The sequence below is a fragment of the Lucilia sericata genome, unplaced genomic scaffold (genome assembly GCF_015586225.1).
Source record: "Lucilia sericata isolate MDLA Ls3-8-SP2 unplaced genomic scaffold, ASM1558622v1 Contig000660F_arrow, whole genome shotgun sequence".
In the NCBI taxonomy this organism is placed as follows: Eukaryota; Metazoa; Arthropoda; class Insecta; order Diptera; family Calliphoridae; genus Lucilia; species Lucilia sericata.
In genome coordinates, this window is record NW_023994665.1 from 200,455 (window position 1) to 212,500 (window position 12,046).

Genomic DNA, 12,046 nt, shown 5'->3' on the forward strand with positions numbered 1-12,046 from the left:
TTTAGTAAATCGTTCAAAATTTTGAAATTTATTATAAATTTTTATTTATTTCTTAATTTTAACAAAATAATGATGTAGAATATAAGACCCAAAACTTGAATATATTTATCAGATTTATTAGATATATTTGAATAATGGTTTTGACTCTATAGTTTTCTATGGAAATTATAGACAAGTTTCCATTTATAGAAGAATTACGACTAGTTTTATATTTATACAAACATATCGAAATGTTTTATATTTGAAGAAAAGATTTCTACAAAATTTTCTATCTATAGAAAATTTTCGACCAGTTTCCCATTTATTGAGAAATTTTGACCTGTTTTCTGTTATTATGACAAAATTTCCAATCTGCATAAAATTTCGACCAGTTTTTTTATAGAAGAATTTCGACTAGTTTTCATTTTTATAAAATAATTTCGACAAGTTTTCCGTTTAAAGTAGAATTTCGAACACTATTCTATTAATAAACGATAATCGACAAGTTTTCTATTTGCCGTAGAATTTTAGACAGTTTTCTATTTATAGAAAAATTTCGACCAGTTTTCTATTTATAAGAACATTTTGACCACTTTTCTAATTAAAAAAAAATCGACCAGTTTTATAGAAACAATTCAAACAATTCTATTTAGAGAAGAATTTCCACAATTTTACTATTTATAAAAACAATTCCATCGGTTTTCCATTTGAAGAAGATTTTCGGCCAGTTTTCTAGTTATAAAAAATTTCGAGCAGTTTTATAATTGAAGAAAATTTTCATTTAATTTTCTATGTATAAAAAAATTTGGACAAAATTTCCTATCTGTAGAAAATTTTCGAGCAGTTTCACATTTATTGAAAAACTTCCACCAGTTTTTTCTATTTATAGAAAAATTTTGACAAGTTTTCTTACCTGTAGAAAATGTTGGTAATTTTTCTCTTTATAGATTTATAGACCAGATTTCTGTTTATAGAAGAATTTCGACCAATTTTTATTTTTATAAAAGAATTTCCATCAGTTATCTATTTAGAGAAGAGTTTCGACCAGTTTTCTATTTGTAGTAGAATTTCGACCACTATTCTGTTTATAGACGATTGTCGAAAAGTTTTCTATTTGTAAAAAAAAATTATAGAGGAATTTTGACCATTTCCTATTTTTAGTAAAATTTCAAAAAATTTTCCATTTATAGAAAAACGACCAGTTTTCTATTTATAAAAACATTTCGACCAGTTTTCTAATTATAGACAAATTTTTACCAGTTTTCTAATTATAGAAATTTTTCGACCAGTTTTCTAATTATAAAAGAATTTCGACCAGTTTTCTATTCATAGAGTAGGAAACTCAACAATTTTACTATTTATAGAAACAATTCGATCATTTTTTCATTTAATAGAAGAATTTCGGCAAGTTTTCTATTTATAGAACAATTTCGACCAGTTTTGTAATTATAGAAAAATTTCGACCAGTTTTCTATTTAAAGAAGAATTTCGGCAAATTTTCTATTTATAGAGAAATATCGGCAATATTCTCCATTAATAACAGAATTTCGTCCAGTTTTCTATTTATAGACAAATTTCGACCAGTTCTCCATTAATAAAAGAATTTCAAGCAGTTTTCTATTTTATAGAGAAATTTCGACTAGTTTTCTCTGTGGCGATAAAGTTCGACCAAATTTCTAATTAAATAAAATTTTCGACAAGCTTTCAATTTGCAAAAAGTACCAAAAAAACACCCTTATAGATTATCATTCCATCTAGATCCGGCCCGATAATTGTTTCTAGGTTTAATATTACAGAAAAACTACAAAGTACCAGTTGAAGAGCGAAAGAGTACCAAAAATTCTCTTCTTTTCATTTAGGACTCAGGACTCCAAATGTTTAATTTTATGTTTCTAGGTTCAATATTATAGAAAATTCAAAAAGTACTTTTTAAAGAAAGAAATACTAAGTACACTTACAACATTTATCATATGAAGCGGTATGTTGTTGTTTTTTCTTTTTGTCAAAGCATGCACAAAAATGCTAACCTTTTTATGAAATTTTACAGAGATTATCTTGAATTTCTGCTCATATCCCCGTTATTTATGCCCCGATTTTGCGGATTTTAAATAGTGATTTTCTCGAAAGCATGTCTGATAGAATTATTCATGATTTGGATCTCGAAGTTACATTGGGCCTTCTGAATACTGATTTTAACAAACTCACAGACAGACATGGCTAAATCGAATCCGCTATCTATAAGGTCTTATAGGGTCGAACAATTATATTGCAAACGGAATGACAAACTTGTATATGCCTTCTCACGAAAATGAATGGCAAAAAAATTCAAATCCACTTATTTTCTCCTTAAATATACAAATATCTTTAAAATTCTATACAAAAATGCCGGAATTTCCTTTAAATCACTACATTTCCTTCCTGTCGTCTGTCCAAAAAAAACAAACTTCCTTTTCTTTTATCTTTAAAGTACACAATGTCACACTTTGTACTACCAATTAAACACTTTTCTGGTAGGGAATTTTAATATCATTTTAATACAATTATAAGATTTGGAAATAAAAATGACACGAAAAGGGAAAATACCAAAGAAACGCTCACACACACACACACACACACATTTATGGCCTGATTATATTTTCTTAATGACAATTTTTCATGTTTCATGAAAAGAACAAAATGAAACTACTAGGAAAATTCTAACATTTCTTTAAAAGAAGTAAAAGTAAAGGAAGAAATAACACAAAAACAGCCCTTATTAAAAACAACTGATTCTTTAATGTTAAAACATTTTTTTCCAGGACCCCTTCTTTCCCTTTACTAACAAATAATTACGTTTTGACTAAAACATTAAATTAACATTAAATGTGTATTTTACTCGATAGAAGGAGGAGAGAATAACAAGTATAGAAATGTATTAAAATAAAGGAAGGAAAATGGAGGAAGAAGAAAAATAATGTGAAAAAAAAAGAAATATAAAAGGAGATTGTATCAGGTAACAAATATTATCATCATATCATATTTTACATACGTACTTATATTTAGTATAATGTATGAGTGTATCTATGCAGACTTACATACATACATATGTATATAAGTATGTAAATGTGGGTATATTTTAAGCTTATATAAGTAGAGTTACACTTGAATAAAATTATACACATACAATATGTCCTTTACACTTATACACGTTTACAGTTATCTTTTATTTATATTCACACATTCATACATATATACATGAACTTAAACAAGTAAATACCTTATTACACATAATTTATCGTAAGAAGTTACAATTGTCTAACCCGCTATACTAATAATACAAATAGGAAAAAAGGATGTCAAAAGATTGTTGTTGCTTAAGCTTTTTAAATGCTTGACTGATTAGTAGATTTCTTATCGCTAGTAAAAAATATATAAAATAAGCAAAATCTGTTATTAAAATTAAATCGGCTCTAGATCTATAAATAACGAATAAATGGGAAAATAATAATGAAATAAACTGTAGATCCTGCAATTACGTTCCAATAATTTCAAAGTACGATTAAGTCGAAAAGAAAGATCTAAGGAGCTGAACTGAAATATGGACTATAAACTAGACTATAGACTAGACTATAGACTAGACTATAGACTAGACTATAGACTAGACTATCAACTAGACTATGGATTAGACTATGTAGTAGACTATAGACTAACTTAGACTAGACTATAGACTAGACTATCAACTAGACTATGGATTAGACTATGTAGTAGACTATAGACTAGACTCATCACTAGACTATGACTAAACTCTAACTAGACTATAGACTATACTAAAGCCTAGACTATAGACTAGAACTATAGACTAACTATAGACTAGACTATAGACTAGAATAGAGACAAAAAATAGACTATAGACTAGACTATAGACTAGACTATAGACTAGACTTAGACGAATATAGACTAGACCATAGACATACTATAGACTAGACTATAGACTAGACTATGACTATACTATAGACTAGACTAATAGACTAGACTATAGACTAGACTATAGACTAACTATAGACTAGCTATAGACTAGACTATAGACTAGACTATAGACTAGACTATAGACTAACTATAGACTAGACTATAGACTGACTATAGACTAGACTATAGACTAACTATAGACTAACTATGACGAACTATAGACTAGACCTCTAGCCTAGACTATAACTAGACTATACTATAGACTAGACTATAGACTAGACTATAGACTAGACTATAGACTAGACTATAGACTAGACTATAGACTAGACTATAGACTAGACTATAGACTAGACTATAGACTAGACTATAGACTAGACTATAGACTAGACTATAGACTAGACTATAGACTAGACTATAGACTAGACTATAGACTAGACTATAGACTAGACTATAGACTAGACTATAGACTAGACTATAGACTAGACTATAGACTAGACTATAGACTAGACTATAGACTAGACTATAGACTAGACTATAGACTAGACTATAGACTAGACTATAGACTAGACTATAGACTAGACTATAGACTAGACTATAGACTAGACTATAGACTAGACTATAGACTAGACTATAGACTAGACTATAGACTAGACTATAGACTAGACTATAGACTAGACTAGACTAGACTAGACTAGACTATAGACTAGACTATAGACTAGACTATAGACTAGACTATAGACTAGACTATAGACTAGACTAGACTAGACTATAGACTAGACTATAGACTAGACTATAGACTAGACTATAAAATAGACTATAGACTAGACGTAATGAAGTACTGAATTTTCTAAGAATGGCTGGATATATACATATATGTATACGATTCTTACTTGTTATTGCTTTTTTTCTGCTCTTTTATTTGCATATATTGTGCTAAATTTGAGAGTATTTAATTTTAAAATGTCTCATCTTGTTCAATTTATTACTCGAGAACATAATTAATAATTTGTTATTTTATTATATTACAAATTGTTTCTTGTTTTTCTTTTCTTCCTTTGTTTTTCCTCAATTTTTTTTTTTTTTAATTTCATAATTTAGTATTTTTTTTATTGTTGCTAAACAAAATAAACAATTTCATACTTAATTTCTATGGAATTATTCTTGTAATTTTATATACATGCAATATTGTTTTTTATTGTAATTTAATTTGCAAAATGACTTTTGATATTATTAAGAAGCCGAATAAAAGAAAAATTAAAAAAAAAAACAATTTTGAAAGTTAATAGTCGGCAGTGACGAATCTTTTATCCCCTTCAGCATTTTGAAAGTAAACAAAAAAATGTTGGATAAAACATTTTCTAACCTTTTTGTGAGCTTGAAAGATCTTAGTCATAGCTTTCATTTGATATACAAGGCAAGAAAGTCGTAACTTTTGGCTCAAGTTTATGCAGTTTATGAAATGGGTTTCGATTTGCAGAGAATCTACAATACTTCTAAATACTCCCAGATATACATACGTGTGTATGTAGAGCAATTTTTTATACTTTTAAATTATTTTAAAGTACATTTTATAAGTCCTTTATAAACAAGTATGTTATAGGACTAAGCTCAATATAATATCATTTTTCATAAGTACATGTAAATGTTTAATATTTAATTCATTTATAAACGAGGTCGTTATGTTTGTAAATTGCCTGTATATATCATATCTCTTTATTTATGCGAATTTTTTTATATACAACATTTTAATAATTCATTTGACGTTTACCAAAAGAAAAATACATTATCTAATTCAAATTCATTTTAAAATTTACATCTTTATGCATAAAAAAAAACAAATATGTAATGTGTACTTAAAAAGCAATTGTAGTCCTTGTTACTCTGAATACTACCATTGTAAATAAGTTTAATAAACTAAATTAATTTTACTGAAAATAAAAATATAAATGAAATTAAACCAACATAATGTGGGGTTTTCTAAGAAAAACAATAAAATTTGTTTATGTTTATGAGAACAATAAATTAACAAATTATCACTTAAAGGTAAAAGTACAATGCAATAAAACTAATAAAATAATAACTTAATTCTAAGAATTGGTTTTTAGCTAAACTTTTATTAAGGAAACAAATTTATTTGGAATATTATGTAAATGAAAATGTTGTTGGGTTATTTAATTTTTTTTTTTTTTTTTTTTTTTTTTCTATTTAACTTTTGCTATTTATAAAATTTTTCATCATAAATATAATTTATATCTTTCGCATTTGTAGCCGACAAATACAGACTTTTAACAAACAACATGAAGGCAACATTCATCAATCCATTTAAACTACCATCTATCTCATCTATCCTGCTGACCACTTGTCTCAAAGTTTAACAAAATATTTTAGAGAAAAATTCATTATGTTTCTTTCCACAGAAAAGTCCTTAAATCATTTTGTTTTATTTTATAATGTGTGGTTGGAAATTATAAATGAAAATTGTGGCAACTAGTGTTTATATACTATCATTTGTGGCTATTGGGGTTGAAAAAATATACATACTTATTATTTAAACCTTACACCACCATAGTAGGGAGGGTATAATGCGTTTATGCTGATGTTTGTAAGGCACAAAAATATTGGTCCTGTACCCACCTTAAAGTACACCGATTGATTCAGAATCAATTTCTGAAGCGATTAAGGCATGTCCGCTAGTGCATGCCATGCTAGCCAATCCCCAATTTTCAAAATATTTAAATGAAGCTTGGTCCACACATGATTTTTTTAGTTTAAGGACAAAGCCTATTGAAAATATACTACTATACTATCTCTCCAGAAATCGGCATAACAAAATTATAAATAGACATAAATAACATAAGCGATTTTTTAATGATCGACCCCAAAATAGTTGACCCTAACCCAAATCTTAGTTAGTTAGTTGGTTAGTAAAGTAGTTAGTTAGCTAGTTAGCTAGTTAGTTAGTTAGTTAGTTAGTCAGTTAGTTAGTTAGTTAGTTAGTTAGTTAGTTAGTTAGTTAGTTAGTTAATTAGTTAGTTAGTTAGTTAGTTAGTTAGTTAGTTAGTTAGTTAGTTAGTTAGTTAGTTAGTAGTTAGTTAGTTAGTTAGTTAGTTAGTTAGTTAGTTAGTTAGTTAGTTAGTTAGTTAGTTAGTTAGTTAGTTAGTTAGTTAGTTAGTTAGTTAGTTAGTTAGTTAGTTAGTTAGTTAGTTAGTTAGTTAGTTAGTTAGTTAGTTAGTTAGTTAGTTAGTTAGTAGTTAGTTAGTTAGTTAGTTAGTTAGTTAGTTAGTTAGTTAGTTAGTTAGTTAGTTAGTTAGTTAGTTAGTTAGTTAGTTAGTTAGTTAGTTAGTTAGTTAGTTAGTTAGTTCGTTCGTTAGTTCGTTCGTTTGTTCGTTCGTTCGTTCGTTCGTTCGTTCGTTCGTTCGTTCGTTCGTTCGTTCGTTCGTTCGTTCGTTCGTTCGTTCGTTCGTTCGTTCGTTCGTTCGTTCGTTCGTTCGTTCGTTCGTTCGTTCGTTTCGTTTTTTCGTTCGTTCGTTCGTTCGTTCGTTCGTTCGTTCGTTCGTTCGTTCGTTTCGTTCGTTTCGTTCGTTCGTTCGTTCTTTCGTTCGTTCGTTCGTTCGTTCGTTCGTTCGTTCGTTCGTTTCGTTCGTTCGTTCGTTCGTTTTCGTTCGTTCGTTCGTTCTTCGTTCGTTTCGTTCGTTCGTTCGTTCGTTCGTTCGTTCGTTCGTTCGTTCGTTCGTTCGTTTTCGTTCGTTCGTTCGTTCGTTCGTTCGTTCGTTCGTTCGTTTTCGTTCGTTCTTTCGTTCGTTCGTTTCGTTCGTTCGTTCTTTCGTTCTTCGTTCGTTCGTTCGTTCGTTCGTTCGTTCGAATGTAGACGATTTTTCCTTCGCCCTTTAAGTTATTCTCTTTTTTCTAACAATAGACATTACATTAAATTATAAATGAATAAATCTTTGTGTATTTGTAGTTGTTTTTATTTTTATAACTTTTTTTGGTAGAAGTCTGCGTGATTATTTAGCATATTTTCATTGTAATAAATTCTTGTTCTAACAAACAATACAGTTTTATGTTTAAACATATGAAAATGTTCAAGTTCAATAACACATAGAAAACGTGATATACAGTTTGGATTGAATATATAGTATGGTTTAAAGTAAAGTTAAATGGGTGTCAATCTAAGATATTTCAAAAGTCGTTGCACTCTTTTTCTTTCCCCCACTGTAAATTTATACATAGTTCAACATAAGCTACGTGCCACTGTCTGTTATAAATTTATGTTCTCTTGTTTGTAGTGGTTAGTTACATTTTTTTCTGTTAATGTTAAATTAAAACAAACATTAACAAAATATCTAATCAGTATTCCGTATATAGATAAAATTTATACATATTTTAGTTATTGTTGTTGTTCCTGAATTTTTCGCTTATGGGTGTTACAATGACTAGAAAACACTCACACATACGTTCAAAGTGTAACATGGAAACTTAATTAATGATGTCCTGTTAGTAAAACAAAACAGTTTTTATTAGTCATTAAGACAACTCTAGACTTTTAACATTCTATTCAGGGAATACAAGACTCATACTTTTGGAACCCTAAAATGCCACTAATACCAACAAACACATACACTATTATGACTACTAATCGCAAATGTAGATATTTTTATTTTGTTTTTAATGAACCAGTAAAATGTAATGAGTTTTATTTTTCATCATTAAATTTATTAATAAAAAAAGATGTATGTATGTAAAACAAAAATTAGTTTAATTAGCAAAATAAAGTATACTACCTTCTTAATGAAAAAGAAAACTAAATAGTTACTTTTTTGCAAAATATTACAAGATACCTACCCTCCTTCTATGGTATAATGTATGTTTAGTATAAATTATTTATTTAAATGCCTTTTTAAACAAACATTTTTATAATACATATCATAAGGAAATCACTATTTATAACTAGTATGTACTATAGTATAATGTTTTGATTTAGAAAATAAATATTAATTATACGTCTAGTATGACTGTAAGGAGGAACAAGCATTAAATGTCTGTCATATGTATAAATAATAAATCTTAATAAATATGCACAATACAATTGCTTTTTATAGAAAAAATAGGAACAACAAAGTGCATATAACTTTATAAATTAATTGTATTTATTTATGTAATCAATAATGAAAATAATAATAAAAATCGTAATTATGCATTAAGAACGAATTAATGAAATAAAAAAAAACAGTAAAATCGATGAAATGCATAAATTTATTATTCAAAAGCACATCATAAAAAGTAGAAAACTTTGTAAAGACTATAGTCTAGACTATACACTAGACTATAGACTAGGCTATAGACTAGACTATAGACTAGACTATAGACTAGACTATAGACTAGACTATAGACTAGACTATAGACTAGACTATAGACTAGACTATAGACTAGACTATAGACTAGACTATAGACTAGACTATAGACTAGACTATAGACTAGACTAGACTAGACTATAGACTAGACTATAGACTAGACTATAGACTAGACTATAGACTAGACTATAGACTAGACTATAGACTAGACTATAGACTAGACTATAGACTAGACTATAGACTAGACTATAGACTAGACTATAGACTAGACTATAGACTAGACTATAGACTAGATTATAGACTAGACTATAGACTAGACTATAGACTAGACTATAGACTAGACTATAGACTAGACTATAGACTAGACTATAGACTAGACTATAGACTAGACTATAGACTAGACTATAGACTAGACTATAGACTAGACTATAGACTAGACTATAGACTAGACTATAGACTAGACTATAGACTAGACTATAGACTAGACTATAGACTAGACTATAGACTAGACTATAGACTAGACTATAGACTAGACTATAGACTAGACTATAGACTAGACTATAGACTAGACTATAGACTAGACTATAGACTAGACTATAGACTAGACTATAGACTAGACTATAGACTAGACTATAGACTAGACTATAGACTAGACTATAGACTAGACTATAGACTAGACTATAGACTAGACTGTAGACTAGACTATAGACTAGACTGTAGACTAGACTATAGACTAGACTATAGACTAGACTATAGACTAGACTATAGACTAGACTATAGACTAGACTATAGACTAGACTAGACTATAGACTAGACTAGACTATAGACTAGACTAGACTATAGACTAGACTAGACTATAGACTAGACTATAGACTAGACTAGACTATAGACTAGACTATAGACTAGACTATAGACTAGACTATAGACTTGACTATAGACTAGACTATAGACTAGACTAGACTATAGACTAGACTATAGACTAGACTATAGAGTAGACTACAGACTAGACTATAGACTAGACTATAGACTAGACTACAGACTAGAATATAGACTAGACTATAGACTAGACTATAGACTAGACAATAGACTAGACTATAGACTAAACTATAGACTAGACTAGAGACTAGACTATAGACTAGACTATAGACTAGACTATAGACTAGACTATAGACTAGACTATAGACTAGACTATAGACTAGACTATAGACTAGACTATAGAGTATAGTCAATAGTCCATTCTATAGTCCATTCTAGTCTATATTCTAGTCCAAAGTTCAGTTTTTAAAAAATGTGTAAAATATATTATCTTTAAAATTAAATAAAAATATTCGAAATAAAACAAAACTTATACTCGCATCGTTAACATGTTAAAACGACAAAAGTTTATCGATTATCTGAGTTTGAATTTTCAACTTACATGTCTGACTAACTTTCTCATTTCTATAAAATTTGATGAAACTTTTTTAAACAAAAAAAAACGTGTCTGTGTATCTATGTACATAATACATACATGTAATAGTTTAAAAAGTAATTTTAAATTCATTTGGAGTTTAAAAATTTTTAAATATTTAACAAACTGAAATGTTTATGGATAATGAGTATTAGACACAATTTTTTTATTGACACGTGTATAATAAGTCAATGCAGTTTTTATCACTGAAATGAATATTATTATAGCGATGAGATAAAAAAAGGATATGTCGCTATACTCCACTACTATTACTATGAACTAAGTGAGAATTATATAGTTACTAATAATTCTCTAATACTAATACTGCTCCTAGGTAATCCAGGTAGTTAACATAGAAAGGTTTAGCTTATATTATGGAAAAGAGATTTATACGAGTTAATATAAGTTCAAATGAGTTAATGCCTTTTTTCTTTTACTCTTTCTAATGTCAAATACATTATCTCAAACCTAGCTCAACATAAAAATAATCATTTCATATATTCTCTCTTCTCTCACTACTACATATAACAAATTATTGTAAATTTAAATAAATATCTTCTGTAATTTTTGATATTTTTCATCATTTAACTAAATCAACTGTTTACTTGAAAAAGGCCTCTCCAAGCAATATTAATTCCACTCCACGCTCTTACCACTAATCATAATTATGAACATGTTCCCGCTTCATATTTCCTTTAACTTCATCATTATACATACTTACTCCTCCCTTATTGTGTTGGCAACATTTATTATTGCCACTTAAGTTAAAAACACAATAATTCATGTTTATGATGGTGTTTCTTTATATTTTTTTACATATTTCAGCTAAAATCTTCCGCTATTTATAATTTCTGGTGGCCAAAGGAAATGACAAATTGTAAGTTTAATAGGAAAGCGAAAAAATAGGCAACAATATTAAAAAATAAATTATTTGATAAAAGAAAAAGTTAATGTATTTTCCATGAAGCCATTTCGATTATTCTTTATTTATTTAAAATTTTCAAAGGCCAGAGAAAACATTTTACGAAACTACCTGTTGATTTCCTTTATTTACTTTAAAAACAATTAACTTTTTTCCACCTTAATTAATTTTCCCTGTATTTACAGATCCCTTTAGATTAGCCGGTCAGTTTTCTTTTTCTTCATTTTTAAATTTTCATTAAATAAAATAAAATTTAATTAATACTCTACAGGCTTCTTATTATTGAAAAAAAAATCTACAAAAAATTGTTTTGATGTTTTCTTTATTTGCCTTTTGTTTCTTTTTGTATTTATTTAAAATTGATTTTCGCAAAATTGTTTATTCATTTAATAAGAAAAT